Source organism: Arvicola amphibius, chromosome 7 (genome assembly GCF_903992535.2).
Source record: "Arvicola amphibius chromosome 7, mArvAmp1.2, whole genome shotgun sequence".
Taxonomy (NCBI): domain Eukaryota; kingdom Metazoa; phylum Chordata; class Mammalia; order Rodentia; family Cricetidae; genus Arvicola; species Arvicola amphibius.
Window position 1 is genome coordinate 87,130,200 of NC_052053.1, and position 19,321 is coordinate 87,149,520.

The following is a 19,321-nucleotide window of genomic DNA, read 5'->3' on the forward strand; positions in this document are numbered from 1 at the left end:
GTGCTGTATAACTAAACATTCACCCCAGGTAGGATGATATAATTCTTCGGTTGAAAGATGAGTAGTTTCTGTCTACCCAGTACCCAACACAGCAACTGACACCAAGAGGCAAAAAATTAATATTTGAAGAACTATTAATCAAACATGAAGACAATGATGAAGATGATGATGACAGTGATTAGGTTGGTAGTAGAGACAATGTAGGTGATATTGTTAATCGATGATGATGATGATTTCAACAATGATGGTGGTAGTGATGGCAACTGTGGTGTGAGAGTCTTGCTGCTGGTAATTTCCATCACTTATTTCAGTTTGCTAAGCTAAATACTCCTTGCCTCTAAGGTTCACCAGAATAAGTGTTACACTTTATGCTATGAAGTGAGAGTATTATTTGATTTTTTTATGTGCATGAGAGTTTTGCCTCACGTATATTTGTATACCACATGTGTACAGTGTCAGCAGAGGTCAGAAGAAAGTATATCCTCTGAAACTGGAGAGACAGAGGTTCTCAATGTCCTAGCTGTCCTGGAAATCACTCTATGGACCAGGCTGGCCTAGAACTCACAGAGATCTTCCTGTCTCTGCTTCCTGAATTCTGGGGTTAAAGGTATTCACCACACTCAGCATACTTCTAATTTTTTAATGATTAAAAGAGCTACTGGCCATAGAGAGAAACATTATGATACATGTGGGAGAGTGTACACAAACAAAAAACTGACAGATTCAATACAGCTTCAGATACACACCGATAAAACACATGAAGAGTCAGTACTATGAATTAGTAAAACTAAGGGAGTGTCCATCTAAGTTAAAAGGTTTGTCTCACTTAGAAGCACTCATATTATTATATAAGTAACGACAACAATAAAATTTTATACACTATGCTATTGGAAACAAATTCTTTTATTGATTTGACTTTTGCTGATCTTAAGTAATTAATTCAGACTGTGCCTCATTTACCTTCATTCCATCTTTTACATCAACTTGTATTATTTGTCTGTAGAAAATGCATTTCTACCAAATATGTTTATTCATACTATTTTATCATACTTCCCTGTTGGATATCTGACACTTGCAAATATATCTGACACATAATTACTATATTACTTACTTTGTTGTATAACAAGGTACTAATTCCTACCAGCTTGTGATCAGAAGGATAAAACACACTATATATTATCATAATTTTCATCATCATCATCATCATTATCACTTTCATCATGTGCTGAGGGGATAATTCCTCTGCTGGTTTTATGGGGACTCGGAGTAGGGGATTCCCTTAAGTGTGGAATCAGCTGAACTGGAAGGCCTAAAATAATCTCATTCAACCAGGCGCAGCTGGCAGGATATTTTGTTTCTTCTGTGTGTGTCCAGTCACGTTCTATTGAATTAGGCTTTCTTTTTTATAGGACATTCTCCATACCATGTACCAAGTGGGAAAAAAAAAAGACAATGTATGAGGCCCTTGAATCCAAACCTTCCAAGAAGCACATTATCATGCCTGCTCCCTATACTGATCAAAACAAGTGATACCACTAATCAAAAAGAAGTAGTAACACTGGTTGCCCTTAATGAAAGGAGCCCTAATTATTGTGGTGGTGAGTTCTAATCAACCACATCTAAGTTGCTAAGGACCCATGATATGAAAAAATAGATGATGTGATTAAAGGCAGAACATGGGGGAAAAGCAAAGCATATTCTTCAGTTTATAAGCAAGATTTTGGCATGTCGACTCTTGAATATAAAATGCCATGAGTGGCATGGAGTTTTAGGAAGATTAATCTGCCCATAGCTACAAGCAGAAATAAAGTTGGCAGGAAATAGATGTAGGAAAGTCATTTAAAGCCTGCCTTGATAAACCAGAAGTAATGAAGTGAGGAGTGGAAATCTTCATCATAAATTCTACTCCTGATTCCCATTTACTTATTTGGGTTTGTAGCAATGCAGACTGGGAGTGCATTTCTAAGTGATTGTTTGCCTCAGGTCAAATGCGTGGAACCTTCTACTGTGTGGTGGGAAAATAAATAAAATGTACTTAGAAAAATTTTTGATAGCATACCTGAGTGACTCTAGACAGTGGTCCACCTATTTATACATTTTCTTCAATTTATTTGCAATTCAAGGTAGTTAAAATAATTCAAGAGAAGGTGTAGAATACATATTTTTTAGACCCCAAAGTATATCATACTTAAGAGATTGTGCTCAGTGTAATAAACTAAACTTAAAGCCCCTTGGCTATTTACTTAGAACTGGCTGATGCAAAATAAATAGAAATATCAACACATAATAACATTTCAATTTTCCCTAGAGAGATCCAAGTTTATTGTTTCATTTTGTTGCTAAAAACAACAACAAAAATCTCATATATCTCAAGGTGTTTTCTCTGGGTGACTTACCAGTTTTTCTGCTATTCAAAGATGGACTTGAAAACACCCCATTTTAAGATATGCTTCCATCATTTCTTTTTCTAGAAACCAATAGATTATTCAAGCTTCACAATAACCAAGTCATAAATGTATCTAGAAAGTGCTGACACTTATGCTCCACAAGGAGAATGAAGAAGTGTTGGAAATATATATTAGCATAACGAGGTTGAAAGTGTAAGTTAATTAAAAAAATATTCCCAATGTGAATTTCCAATGATTAAAAATATTTCACTTTCTGTGCTGTTTCTCAGGGCACTACACTTGAATTTTTTAATAGTAGTTCAAGCTTAAACGACATCAACTTTTTTCTAAAGTAAGGCACTTGAATTTGTTGGTGCATGTACAAATAACCTATCTTTTACTTATTATACACAATGCACTTAGTTTTCAACTCTTTTGAAGAAACATTTCTGTTCTAAGAAAGTCTTGACTTTCTGGGTGGGGTTGAAATAGCTTAGTTGGGAGAGAATTTAACTAAAGAAGATCTTGACCTTCTATTATAAAAATAGGAATTCAGGATCGATTTCCTATCCTTTCTAGATTTCCAGCTACCCTCTATCATCTATCCTACTATATCTGGGTAAATGGGGTTTCTTTGTCTTTCTCTTTTTTAAAACATAGGTCTCTGTGCTTTTAAATGTAATCCATCATAGTTCTACAATAAAGCATCAAGAAAGATCCCAGTGAATAGCCATCATTGGGTACCTAATACCAACTGTTAGAAATGAAATCAAATAAACTATAAGGACATTATATGCAACATTATATGGACTGATCAGTCTGTATTTTTATATTTCGGAATATGTACATACATATGTTATAACAATAAAGAAATACAGGTTCTTCATTTGAGAGACAGCACAAGTTAGGGGTGCATGAGAAGGGCTTAGAGGGAGGAAAGGAAAGGGGGATGGTGTAACTAAAGTATAATCTCAAAAAATTATTAAGTACTGGTTTACTGGAAGCAAAATAACCCAAGTTAAATATATGATATCAGAATTTCTAAGAATCAAACTCAGTGAACTTTTTGATACAATATTTAGTTATTTAGAATAATGAAGTTTAGATATGTGACCTGGATTTAATTTTTAAGTAAGTACACAAGTAGAGAATAATTTCTCATTAAATAATAAGTATTAGTCACTTACATGCAGTACAAATATTAACCAGGTACTTTTGTGCTACTGGGGAGTATGTCATAGGGCTTCATGCATGTAAGGCAAATGGATTGCATCAGAGCTATCTCTCCAGTTATCCTTTCATTTTCTGTTCTGAGACAGGGTATGATTACTTCCTGCAGATTGACCAGAAAATCACATTGTTGACCACGAGGCTTTTGAACTTGTGGTCCTCCTGCCTCAGCCTTGAAAGCAACTGAGGTTATAGGCCTATGACTCAAGATCTGTCTTGTTTTCTTTATCTGAACCAAAAAATATCCAAGGGAGTGACTGGGATCTCGAGAGAAACTATATCATTTTCCATGGTACTCTATCATGAATCATTCAGCTGTGGTACAAGCAGAGAAGGACCATAGCTGCAGTTTAAATACAAAATACAAACTATAGGCTTATATGCTTGAACACTTCAACTTGATATTGGTGCTTTTCAGAAGGTAGTGGATAGGAGACGGAGCTTCACTGATGGAAGTGGGTAACTGCAGGTGAGCTCAAGTTTTTCCAGCCTGACCTCATTTCCTGTCCACTTTCTGCTTTTTGAGTACAGACACAAAGTGAACAGCTGTCTCCCACATCTGCCATTCTTCTTTCTCTTCCATAATAGACAGTATCTTTTCAAGATTTAAACAAAATAAGCCCTTCTTCCCTTAAGTTACATTCTGCCACATACTTGATCACAGCAAAAGAGAAAGTAACCAGTGTAGTTATTTTTAGAACACTGTCTAAATCTGGCTCCAGGAACCCCAGGCCTTGAAAGATTACAGGACACTTTCTGATAAAAAAAAAAGAACATTAAGTTGCTCCCTCTGTAAGAATCAGTCCAAATGTGCCTGTCAATCACTGCACAGAGAAATGGCCTTCAGGAAAGCTGTTCTAGACACTTCAGAATTTGTCTAAAGCCTGTCTAAAATATAATTCACATTAATGGCCCTTTCTGAATTAAACCTTTTCATTTCTTGAGTATGCTATTGTCCTCCAATCTGCAACAAATCCAGTCCCCTATACAACATTCTGTGTCCTGTCTCAGTTCTTTGGCAAATCACATGAATTATGGAGCTGAGCTTTTTGTTGTCATAAAACACTCTTAATTATTTTTTCAAACTAAGTTCTAAATTATCTCTAGATGATTGACCATGAAGTGTATTGAATAAGGCAACCTGTTTCTATGTTGGATCTGAACTGGTTCATCACCAAATATTAATAGTCTGAAAGTATTTAATTATCTTTCTTCTAATCAGAAGGGAGTCTTGAATTAATAGAGATTTTAGATGAGATTACTTTAATTTCCTTTGAGAAATTGCTTCTAAGCATCGCAAGGCCTTAGAAAGTTCCTCTGATGCAGTTTGGCAGGTGCACAAGTCATTGACATCCTGATACTTTGCTCCCAAGAATTAGAAGGTCTAGTTTCTGACAAGAGCAAATTGAAATAACCACCTTTGCTTTTAATATATCTACCTGTTTTGTAAAATTATTTATTTAGCTGTCTCCTGTTGAGTGGTTCCCTTTTTCTCTATTTTCAGAGATTGGACTCAAGTGAACGTTTTGATATATTCAATTGTTTCTTTAGAATTGAAAGGAATCAGAATATCATACAGGAGGGTTGTATTTGAATATTAATTCTCTAATAAAATTCTAATAATATGGCAGGTCATGTTGGTGAACCATGTTACATTATTGGAGATGGAAGGATGGATTGCTTGCCACAGGATTCCAAGCGACTATTATTGGATAGGCTGATATCAATTGTTTCTCCTTTTCTTCCACAGTGGTAGAATGGGCAAATTCAACAATTTAATTCATTGTTAGATGGAGTGGCATGATGGATAACTTGCCCATAGGAAGTAACTGTGGGTTTCTTATGTCATCAAGGGTTGTTTGTACACTTGTGCTTGCTTACTGTTACTCCATTCTTTTATTCTTCCAAGTTTTCAGTGAGCTAAATCACACTGCTGCAATCCTGGATTGTAGGGATGCACACAATATCTCATGGGCTGTTTAGTCAACCAGAAATAAACTACCTTGCTATGAACTTCACAGTGAGTTCTTGTCTGTGGCATTGCACTGTTTACTTGAATTGATGTAGAGAGCAATGTTTTCTTATCTTTCTATTTAGACCACAAGATTGTTGAATTCTCCTAATTCCAACTCAGTAGAATTTTTTTATACAAGATTTCACTATACTATGCAGTTTTGGCTAGCCTGGTATGTAGACCAGGCTGGCCTTAAGCTGTTATAGATACACCTGTCACTGGCTCATCATCATGAGCTACCGCACTTGGCATTTAATTTAGTAGTCTTAACTCATACATCATTTTTAGATTCAAAGTTAATTTGTGGTTATTATTTTCTGCTTTGCGTTTTTATTCAACATTAAGAGAAAATAGCATAATAAAACAACATCTGAGGAGGAAACAAAGTAAATATTTCCTTCTCCTTTACTCACATCTAATTTCATTTATGGTAATTTGCATTTTTACAAATATGGAACTCATTTACAGCCTGTCCTTTGTTTCAAACTAAATTACCTGAGATTAAGCAAGCACTCTAGCCATGCATATAGTATAAAGAAAATTATGATACTCACATCAGTTTCATTGTCACTGGAGCTTATGTGGTTATCAGGAAGGCATTGGATAAATTAAACAAAATTACTATGGGGACCATATTATGCAAGGATCATATGCGAGGATCTGCAGTGGAATGCAGCCAGTTTCCCATTTCTTAGTACTGTTACATTTTCCACAGTTCAGGTAAAGACTCTGCAGTTATGATCTTTGATTTCTTTCCCAAAGACGAGTGTCACATAACTTGGATGTTTTGAAAAGGAAAAAGGGGAGAAAGGCTGGTGTGTATCTTTTCCTTAGTTTTGGTAACAGTAGGCACCGGCTTTCTAAATCAAAAGCAACGTTTGAAATCATAAAGAACTTTCATGAAATCAATCCCATCTTGACTCTTCAGGGTTCTTGAAGAGTGCCCAAAAGCTGACTACACCCAAGTTATTTCCTGCTTGCCTTGCTTGAGACTTTCCATAAACAAGAACCTTTCTTCTCACATTAGTATTATTCATAAGGCAAGTTGTCAGTGGAAGGAGACAGTCAAAACCCTCCGGGAAATAAAAGACCATGGCAGTTGCTACATCAATAGTCAACCTTTTCCTTTTTACTGCTCTACTCAAGAATCCAGGTTTATAATCCAGGTTGTGTTTATCAGGTTCATTTTAGTGAGGATGTGCAGTTTCTATGTTTTACTATTTTTTAAAAAGTTAATGACCCTTCCCAACATTTATGAATGCTGTTTAATCTAGTATAGAATGAGTCTAGCATCATTTCTTCACTCTTCCCCTCTACATTATTTTTCCTCTGGTGATTACCCAGTGATAATGTTTGACCCATGGGGGTGGGATCTATTATCACATAGAAAAATCTCTCAATCTCCCTGGGCCAATTCTGTATTTCATTAAGATGCTTCTTCAAATCGCCGAGCATACATACATGTGTTCACGCAAGGGTGTTCACTCTAGGACAGAATGATCTGTTGATTCTGGAAGTGGTAAGAAAGCCACATTTGCCAGTGTGAGATCACTGGAATAGCTTTTCTGATGTCTACCACATGTTGGCTGACGACTTGAATTCTAGCTCCACTATTATATACAGTCTTCTTAGTTCCCACATACACCCACAAAGGCTCTTATTTTGAAATGCAGTGGAGTTGCCAAGCATCGGATAATAATCTTCTGTGAAAAAAGAATGTTCCTTTATCTGAAAGAAAAATGCATTCTGAAAGAATCTGAGGTCACTTATTATTAAGCTAGTCTTATGTGAAAGTCACTTGGAACCTTAATATATTTTCCAGATTGCTTGATCACTAAAATGAAGTTTAAAAACATTAAATGATTATACCTCTTTAGAGATAAAGCTTAATGAGACTTATAAAAAATTCAGAAAATTATTTACACGTAGTGCTCAATCTCTAATTTTTGCTCTATTTTGTATTTGTTTCTAAAAGAACATAATCATTTTTAGTAAAAGGCATCATTCCATGATAATTCTGAATTTCATTAGATTGACCATAAATTTTATAAAATTTAATCAGTCTTGATTTGAGATAGTCTGTTTGCCGATTGCTGAGTTATTTTCTGACATATTTTAGATAGTGCAATAACTGAGTGGTGTACCTATGTATGTGCTTGTAATAATTCTGATGGGATCATTCTTATTTTCTTACTTAATAATGCTGCTGAACAAATGCATTCAGGTTGTGGCTCCCTCTTGTAATTTAAAAGTTCCATTGGTCTACCCTTCCATTCATAATTCAGTTGATCTTCCCTCAATTCTACTATGTTTATTCTTGCCTCCTAGCCACATAAAAATTCATTGAACTTTGTAAGTTTTTGCTCTTATCTCTGATAAGTAGTTTGTCCTGTGGTTTTGTTTTTTCTTACTTGATTAAGTTGTTTTATTTGAATGAGTTAAATTGGAGAAAGGACACTGTTTGAGGTGTTATAATCCGATCCCAAAATTAAAGGGCAGCAATCTTTCATAATTGCCCTCTAAAGAAAAAGATTCTTCTAAATTGAAACATTCATTTCATATTTCTGAGTAAAATAGTGAGTGGAACATTCATTTTAATTAGTATTGGTCAGTGAGTTTTTATGGTTACCACTTTTTATTTGAAATATCGATAGAGAAATTCTGAACACATTTTAAAGCAAAGTAAAATCCACACCTGATATAGAAGTTAGAAAACTTATTAATGTGTTGGGTACTTATATTTGTCAACTATTTAGGCTTTATGATTTATAAAATTCAAAGGGACTTCAAAAAATACACCTACTTGTGTCTGGGAACAACAACAAAACATAGCCAATTCCATTAATTAATCAGTTAGTTTAAATTATTAGGGTTATTTATTATTATTATTCATTAAATGTTAAAATATATCACAATTTCATTATCTGTTTATCAGTTGATGGGAATCTAGACTTTTGCATTTTCTGGTTATTATGGATAAAACAGCAGTGAGCATAGGTAAGTAAATAACTGTAGTAGTATATTGGTGTACCTCTATAGTTGTTCTTAGGGGCCTATGCCCAAAAATATGTTTGCTTAATTGTAGACTAATTTTTGTTTCATGATGAGCAATCACTTTATATCCTTACCAAGAAGGTTTCCGCATCCAAATATACACTCATACAACAAACCAACAAAAAACCAATCAAACAAAATCATGACATAGGGAAAAACGTCTCCTCATTCCCTACAGCCTGTTCTTTTGTAGTTACCAGTGGTTTATGCTTTTGCAGTATATCTAATAATAGCAACCTTGTTGAAAGTATGAAGACCAAATTGCTACAAACAGAAAACATACAGGCTGTGGAAATGGTTCAGCAAGTAAAGCCTTCATATATGTGGATGGCCATTTGATCCCTAGAACCTACAAAAATAGTCTGGGTATGATGCACAGCGGTAAACCTAGGGAAGGGGTTAGAGGGAAAAAATAATCCATGATATTTTTGGTGAGATATTTCTTTCTGGTTTATTTAGCGAAATTCCAGACTAATGAGAACCCCGATCTCAAACTAAAGGTGGAATATGTCAGAGGACCAACATCAAAATTTGTCTTCTGACTTCCAAACATAGGCTATGCACATGCATACTCATACCCATACATCTATTCACACATTTGAATGTGTATAGACACACAATAAAATAAATGAATAAATAAACAAACAAACCAAGGGTAAGTAAATAGAATACAAAATGTGGATTTGAATCTGGACTGCCACATGCTGATATCTTGTTATCTTTTCGTTACTTGAAGTTTAAAGTAACTGCCTATAGCTTTGCTTTTAGCTTTTAAACGTAAATAGCAGCTTGATTTTGTTGTTGTTTTCATAGTAATATTTAAATGTTGGAAATATAATTTCATTGCATTTCCTCTTCCTTTTCCTCCCTCTCACCCCTTGCTCTCTTTGCTTGCTATCAATGCATGGCCTGTTTTTATTTTCCTAAATACTTAAATGCAATCTGTCCCATTCATGTTATGTTTCCTGTATGTTTAAGATCTCAGGACTGTCTACTTGGCATTGGATAGGCAATTGTTAAGTGAAGTTCTCATTTCTCATAATAAAAAAAAAATACCTTCTCTTTACATCAACCAAAAACCATTACAAAAACAACAAGAAATCGAAATGCAGAAAGCCTGAGGCTCAGGGGATATTGTGGATGAGAATTCAAAAAGATTATAAGAGCCAGAAGAACAGAAATCTTGCTGTGAGGTTGCTCCCTAGAAATATTAGAGAGACTACATTGATGAAGTCTCATCAAAATAGTTTTTTATGGTTATTTAATAGATAAAGTGTTCAGTTTCTGTGTACAAAGGAGTCCTACACAGAAATGCTAAATAAAATTCAATGCTAAAATTTGTGTCTCTCAGATATCATATTTGGCTAATCTGTATGGTAAGCAGGGGTAGTGATATTCATTTTCCAGTTGACTTTGCCAAGCTCATCCCGTATTCCATGGGAGAAAACAGAGAAAGTCCAAATTATGCAGATACCAGTAAAACAAAATGTTGTCTGTTGATTGAGGTGAACAGCTTGGATTACTTGCGTATCCTAGTATCAGAGGACTTAATTAGATTTGGAGATGGAAAGAAAATTCAGCATCTCAAAGCAGATGCTCTAGTTCATTGTGGCTACCTCCTGAGCAGCTTTATCACTAGTGTAGGTCATTTGAGTACCAGCGGTTATATCTTAGCTACACCTACTTTCAGTTTTTGACTATTACCATAATGATAACTTTAAAATACGGGCAATTTTGGTCCTACAGTAACCCAGAGGAAAGCAGAGCATCAGGCTTTGTAGATAACAGGCTAGAATGGTGATTTATAGCAGGTAGAGTATTCATTGGTTCTCCAGGAGAGAATGAGAGCCTTTTGCAGATGATATCTATATTTCAAGCATCCTGGAAAATTAAATAAAATTTTGGATAAGCTATTTTTATACAAGAAATATTTTACATACCTGCAAGGGCAGTAAGGGGTGTTGTGAAACAGAATAATTGTTTAACTATGTAAAGATGTGTGGCCCTTTTATGCTGCATTTGCTTAACTATGCAAAGATGTGTTGCTGTTTGAACTTGCCTGCCTAAAGCACCAATTTGTTTTATAAAACCCTGAATGACCAATAGCTAGGCAGAAGAGAGATAGACAGGGCTGGAGTGCAGAGAGAAAAGCAGACACAGCTAACCACTCAGGAGTCAGCCAGAAAGAAAAGAAGGAAGTCGAAAAACAGGACAGACGGCACATATAAGAAGTAAACAGGTCTCATTGCAGCACATACATTAATAAAAATGGGTTAATTTAATTTGAAAAAAAAAGTTAGCAAGAAACAAGCCTAAGCTAAAGCCAGGCATTCATAATTAATAATAAGTCTCTGTGTCATGATTAGGGGCTGTCTACAAATGGGTATGAGACAAGAAGTAAGCTTGTTTGTTTTCATGCAGATTGATTGACAGGGACATCAATGACCTATCACCTGAATTCTTTACAGAGGCATTAAAATGCATAGGCGTTTTTCTTAAGTTATACTTTACCAAACTGAAGCACAATTTATTAATACAAACTCACATACACTTTTTTCCGTATCTCTTAGGATATCATTTGTTAATAAAATTTTAATGGAACAAAAGTCGAAAAAAATAGGAAGTACTGCTCAATTTCATTGAGAAACTCCTTGCATTAGATTCTGTTTGATTACTTTCTTTCTGATATCTATGCATACTCCTGGGACAGCACAGTGGTAGCACTGAGTTCTATTTCCTGACTCATTTAACTATCCCACACTGAAAATGTGAGATGTTTAGAAGCTGTCCATGAATTCCATATTTCCATGTGGGCAGTGTTTATTACATGGTAGGCATCCAATAAAAGGTGGCTAATTCCGTAAAAGAACCCTCTTGAGGGTACATGAATGTTTGCCTCCAAAATGAGCATTCATTCATGATTAGGGGTTTATTATACAATATGCCAAAATAGATTGGCTTGTGTATATAAAAGACTGTTGTCTCGTTTTTCCAAAGTATAAGACAAGCATGAAATGCATTAGATGAATAAATACTCTACAACTTTGAGAAGAAAGAAATTTGAGTGCAGTCCTCATCTCTCATGTAGGAAACCTCTATTTGCAACAGATGGAGACCATTACAGAAAGCCACAACCAGTCAAAATACCAAATTTTGGAGGCATTCACAGCTGATGAATCTACAATACAACCCTGGCACCTACGGCTCAAGGATTATGGCAAAAGAGGAGATGGAAAGACTGTAATACCAAGGAAATAGAGCTTGTGTATCTCCTCGAAATGTCAGAGGTTACACCCATAAAGTCCCACTAGCGGCTACATAACAGGTAATGAACAAGAAAGACACCAATAGACATACTAACATGGATGGGTGAGAGCTCAGAAGGCCTCAGTCCTGAAAAAAGAAAGACAGGCAAAACCTGGGAGCAGAATAAATTGAACCTCCCTGGAAGGGCACACAAATTAGCATGCCATGAATTTGGGGGAAAAAAGGAAGTTTTAAGTGGGAGGAAAACCTCAATAGAATAAAATAAAATAAAAGTATATGTACAAAAAAGTATACGTACAAAAATAAAGGAAGTTGAACACCACCATCTGTTTAATTCTTTGTTACTATAGTGGTAATGTAAAAACTTTGAATGTATCTCAAGGTTGGACATGATGTCTGGCAATATAGGCTGTTCATCTTATTAATGTGTTAGGTACTTACATTTGTCAACTATTTAGGCTTTATGATTTATAAAATTTAATGGGAAACACAACATCATCTGTTATGGAAGACAATCACATTCAACTTGACTTGCTTTTAAATTTATTAATGAGATTGTTTTCAAAAAGTTATATAGCCTAAGAACCTGGGGCAAACTTGGTAGTTAAAGCACCTGCCATGTAGACAGAAGGACCCTCAGTCCCAGAAACAAGGTTTAAAAAGAGCAAAAACAAAAAGTCAAGCAGAGGGTACTGTTAACTCCAGGGTTTGGAAGCAGGCAGAGATACTTGGTTCCATGATGCTCTCAGGCAGATTACTATAGCCTAATAGTGAGTACCAGGATGGTCAAGGAGTAACATAATCTCAGCAAATGTAGTCAGTGTCTCTTGAGGAGTGACACCTAAGGTTGATAAATGGCCTTCACCCATATGTACGCACGCACGCGCACACACACACACACACACACACACACACACACACAACATATTAAAAATATAACCTGTTGATTCCATTTATTTTTGCTCATATGTATTTAGGGATTGACCACTTGATATTAGATACCCTATTCATACTGATGGGATTTCCTGCGTGAAGCTTCTCTATAATATATATTACAATCTCACAGTAGACATCCTGGTCCTATGGCTCATACAGTTTTTATGGCATCTATTCCACAATATTCTTTAGGTATAGAAATTGCATTGTAGGTGTATCAATTAGGGTTGGGCACATCATGGTTATTGTTCTTGACTTTTTGTTTGTTTGTCTTTATAAACACTCACAATTTGTAACCCAGGCTGTCATTGGTTCATCATTCACCCTCCTCAGCATCCTGAGCACTTATTATAGACATCATCACAAGCCCTGCCAGGTATGAAGCTTTTAAAGAGACTTGTATGTGTTAATATCATGAACACATTGAAGCTACCTTCTTACTTTAACTTATAAAATTATTAAAGGTAAGATCATTACTCCATTTCCAAATATGAATCTACTAAGTCAAAATATGTTTTCATTAGAATAGCAAATTCATTACTAATCTATATTAATATGTAAGTGATACATGTGGTAGGATTGCATCTTTCACACATTAAGAATTAAATTATGTCAACATTGTGTTGACAAAACACAACTGAAGGATTTTTTATGTATTTCAAAATACTCAAGTGCTTCTTAATTTTTCAGTTTAATTTGTACCCAAACATTCTTTCTTCAATAATACCATACATGCAACATGGCACACTGTATGATGACTGGTTTGATTTTACTTCATTTCTCTTCTTAAATAGGGTTTCATATAACTCCCCTTGAACTCCTGATATCTTACCCCTGGCTTCTGAGGTTTGGGATTACAGGAATCCTCCATCATGTGCAGCACCAGCTATCTTTATGATATTACAGAAATACTGAAAGTGTCCTTCATCATACTCAGAGAACAATAAACAACAGTTAAAAAGAGAATTTAAACTCCTGGCACACAAGTAAAAGTTTCAGAAAGGGCCTACTTAAATTTCCGTTAGAAAACATATGCCGTGGTTTTCCCTTCATGCACTGACTTCAGTCCACAAGCTCTGTTTTTCACAAGTGAATTTTATTGATGTTTTACTGGCACTAATTTCATGGAAAATGGAGTGAATGATGAACTAAAAATAGACCCTTGTAGTAAATATTTGAAGGCTAGAGAAAACTACCCATGATCTGACCTTGCATATAAAAGAAGCTACTGTCTAAAGAGCCCATTCACTGGTTTTTTTTCCAGTTATGATACGTTCCATTTACAAGAAAAACAAAAAGTGGTTAAAATTAGATGCTATAGAATGTTCCGATTAAATGTTTAGATTTATTATTGGAAAAATTCTAAGGCTGGATAATATTTCACTGAAGAAATAGAATCACGAATAATAATCAATATATATGTATACATCCATACATATATATATATATATATACATATATTAATCTTCTATAAAATCCATGGCACTGGACTCCAAATAAGAATGACAAAAGCTAATTGGTCAGCTTTATATTTGATAGAAATATTTAGCTAAAATCTTTGAATTACAGTCCTCTCAGGAGCCAGAAGAAGGTTGGGGTTGACATTGCTCCTCAAATATGATCCTATGCTACTTTTTCTATTTGGTGGTAGCTCCTTTTTGCTACAGTGTTTTCATTTCAAGTGAATGAGTCCTTTCTAAGAATCCCCTTGTTTTGTCAGGCATTTCATCTCTTAACATTCTTGTATTCTGACAAATGGCCTTGAGAATGTTTTGGGCAAGGACCATTTCTCTCAGTGTGGTGCCTGATATGACCTAAAACAATGGCAGTATTAGTCTCATGGGAGAAAGTTATGATAAATCACAGGAAATCGTGTCATTCAGTAATGAAAGGGAGAGTTTCCTGTAATGAAGCTTCTGCTCCTCTTGCCTCCACTCACCAGACTACAAAGATGGCCCCTACCTTTTCCATTAGTGTTTAAAGTGCTGGCACTAATGCATCCATCTCACGCCATCTTCATCTAATATTCTACTGCACAAACTTTGCATTCTGTCGATGGACATTTTAGACTGAGGCAGGAGAACAGAGATGTATTTAGTGACAAAGGTTGTCAAATGTCTTAAATCAGGCAAATTTGTGGAAGTGATCTCAGTAGTATGTGTTTATGTGTTCGCTTCAGGCTATGAGAGGAATCTTGGTCAAATTTAGGAATATATGGTCATATTTGGTGTTGTGGTCAGCAGTTTCCTATTTGATTTTGATCCAGGCAAAAGTCCAGCTTTGTTGTGAAAACAAGCATTTCTCTCTTAGAGACAGCTGTCTGAGGAAGATTTGTGTTTAAAATTAACTACCCTTCATAAGATACAAAAAAAATAATATGCCCCAGTTTGTATGTCAATCAAATATCTACTTTTGCGGAAAGTCTGAGAGCCAAAGAGTTTATAAGTATTTTTATAATGGGTTTGTTAGAATTTAAGTACTTTTTAATAATCAAACCCTCACAAATTATAATAAGAGAAATAGTAGAAACCTTTAATTTAGAGATGTTACTCATTTGGAGTCAATTTCACCTTTTATTGTTTTATTTTATTCTAGATTTACAGCATTCTTAGAAAGCCTAAAAAAAGTCATTATAAAACGATAGTACTTCATACATTTCAATTTCATGACCAGGATCTTTGGATAGATTGTGTTTTAAGGAATAATCTGTAATTTATAAATTTCCAGTTTCCGTAATAAAGATTGCATTAAAATTTAAGAAAATGTTTTAGAAACCAAATGAAAAAAGTAACCACTTATACATAGTTTCTAATAATGTCTACCACTTTAATGTTTTCAATTTCTACTGTTTAATTGCTTTTTAAGGTTTAAAAGTGCTGTATATTCTTTCATCTGGATGTTAAATGAAGCCAAAACTTTAGTTTTTACTATTTTCAAAATACATGTTCGAGACCTGTGAAAGTACCATCTACTATATAAACACACATGGATGTTTTATAGATAATTACTTCCACAGGGGCACTAAGACTGTTCTGTAGAATGTAAGGCAGTCATAAGTCAGAAGAAACACTGAGTGTCTAAATAATAGAAAAGCTGTCTGGAGTTATGGGAAAACTCCTAGGTCTGTTTCTACCATTAGTGGGTATTTTTTGTTCTGAGGCAAGTAAAGGCACTTGTATATGCCATGATTATTATAATCTTTGTGTTATTGTTTAGACAGTCTCATCATGTATTCAGGCTATTACTTACAGGTTGTACTGGTAGAATTATACTGACCTGTAAAGTAAGAATATTCCCATACATAGAATAAATATACTCTAAAATTCCTAGTTCATTCGTTTGTTATCTTAATATGTATATTAGAATTAGTGGTTCTCAACCTGTGGGTTGCAACCCCTCTGGAGTCCAATAGAGTTTTCACAGGAATCACCTAATAACATCAGAAAACATGTATATTTACACTACAATTCATAACACTAGCAAAATCACAGCATTGAAGTAGAAACAAAAATAATGTAATCGTTGGGAGTCACCAAAGCATATGGAACTATAGTAGGAGGGAAGCACACTCAGAAGCTTGAGAACCACTAGGCAGTCTCAGCATGCCTCATGGCCATTTCCTATGAACTATCCTTGGTAGAGTTGTATTGAGCTGTAACGTTGTGATATTCCCATACAGAGAATGATAGTACTTGAAAGTTATTAGCTCACTCATATCTATATTTTTAAAAACAATTAAAAAATGTAAAACTAGTAGAATGGAGCCTAAAGATCCAAGTTGTCAACAGAAAAACCCCATGTTCCTGCTGTGTCTGCTCTCATTCGGGCTGGCTGTCTTAGTCACAGTTCCTGCTGCTATTTTAAAACACCATGACCATAAGCAGCTTGGGGAGGGATGAGTTCATTTCATCTCATATTTCTGCCTCATAGTCTCTCATGAAGGGAAGTCAGGGCTCAAACTTAAAGCAATAGTCAAGATGCAGAAACTGATGCAGAGGCCATGGAGGGGTGCTTTTGATTCGATGGTTCGCCATGACTTGCAAAGCTTCTTTTCCTATAGCCTGCAGGACCAGAAGCCCATGAGTCCACGAGCCCACAAACACAGCCTACAATGAGATGGGCCCTCCTACATCAATCATCAAACAATAAATGACCACAGCCTTACCCACAGGCCAATCTTGTGGGGTGGAGGAAAATCTTCAGTTTATGTTCCATCTTCCAAAATTACTCTAGCTTGTGCCAAGCTGACATCAAACAAATAGCCCAGCTGTTTTCCGTTTTTTTAGACTTTATATATAGATACAAGGATTTTTGTATTAGCTAAGTAAAGGCTAAATAATGTTGATTAAACACTTCCACAACTAAAGCAACAAGGCATATTTAGTTATTTAAAGCTAAATGAAAAATAAATTTTTGCAGGAAAATAAAGTGCACATTGATGAAGAAAGATGAATTGCAATTCATATCTTGAGTTCCTGATTTTGTAAATATTGACCTAATATTTAATAATTATGTATCATAAAATAAAAATGGCTGAGCAAAGCGGACTACTTTTTATATCATCTTGCTTTTTAAAGAGATATTTGAGTGACAATTTAAAAACATTTTCTGCCAAAGTATTCCTTTCAAATATTTACTAGCTCGATATTGCACTCATATCTCATTTATATCATCTGTAAAAATAAGAGCAAATTTATATAAAGCTCATGTTATTTTAACTTTGATTATAGTACTTCGTACTGATACTTTATTTCCCACCTCATAGTTGAAAAGATTTTTCATAGATATATACATACATAATCATATTTTCAAGTGAGGTTTATGAGAAATTAATGCAAAAATAATAAAATCAGAAATGGAGTTTAGTAACACAGTCCCTGTGTTTTTCTCTGCATATCTGCTTACCTATAAGGAAAGTTTTCAATGATAAAATACATATAATTCATATATAAACAGGATGAGTGTATATCTAGTTGTTTTAATTATAAATGCATTGCAGTTTCAATCTAAATTATAGGCTTTATTTTGTAAAACCGCATTCACTATTGCTATCCATACAACTAATGTCTTCCTACATTAGACTGCAACAAAGTCTTCCATCATTTGCTCTACAAAGCCAAACTCTCATGAAACCTTTCAATGGTTACATCCTGTTATGCTGGAGTTTTGTTTTGATTTTTCTCCTTCAGTTTAGGTAAAAATCATATCAATTGTGTTAGCCAATGATTTTAGCATGGATCTTATAACTTCAATGGAAAGCACTCGTTGAATTTGACCCCTTTACATCCTTCATGACTATGAGAGGTCCCTGGGCATGACTATTGGGCTCAGGAGGAGGAGTTGCTTGAGAAGCAGAGATATCCAGTTGTACATGGCTTGTATTATATGATCATGAATGAAAGGTGCAGATATCTGAGATATAGATGTTTATTTTATATATTCTTGAGAGATTGGTGAGTTATTACACTCTCATAACAATCCACTCCACTGATACAGCATTGTTCTCTGTGACTCAATACAGTCTATGTGTCAGATACACCCAAAAGGTTTGCCAGTTATGCCTCATTTTTCAGTATCCACTAAAGTCATAAACTATACAGTGCCTTACTTGCAGTGATTTATATATTGTACCTTGGGGATGTAGAAGGCCAAGTTCATACACAAACTGTATTGTTCAACAATTGAATCTTGAAAACTCCATAATCTATTTGTTTTCATTTCCATAAATGTACTAGTCTGTCTATGCTCTATTCTTTATTTCTAATCATATATGTTTGTATGCATATATGTATTATCTTTTCAGTATTGGCTTCTGATTTCTTTATTTTAAAAGATGTACTTTCTTCATATTTTCTTATGACACTAATTCATTGCCATAAGGGGAAGATGTATCTCCTACCAATGAAAAGATCCCTGCCATTATCATCAATTCAGATGAATACCTGATGATATTTTATTCTGCAGAAATAGAAATATTCAAGCTTGCATTAATTATATTATTAAGGCTTTTAATTGGAGTCTTACTTCAATTACAAAACAAACTGGATAGTTCCCCCAGCTCACTCTCTCTTGCTAGTGTTTACTTTGAAGGAAGATGTACCAGAAATTATGAAAGCTATGAATTGGAATTAAATTGAGATTTGTTTTCTTAGTAGCCCTCCCTCTTTTTATTTTACCAATAATGTCTTAATAACAAAATAATTGAACTCATCATTTCCAGCAACATCCCTTTCATTTTCTGGTCTTATACTGAAAGTAGGAAAGCAGCTAAGGAATTAAAAGCACAGAGCTCACTATCACATTTTCCTTGCAACCTCTCCAGCCCATCCCCTGCCACCTTACTTTTATTTTTTGTAAACTGTCAAATTCACAAGAGTTTCCTTTTGTTATGCTACTAATCAAGATCTAATTACTATGGCAATGCTGCCTATGT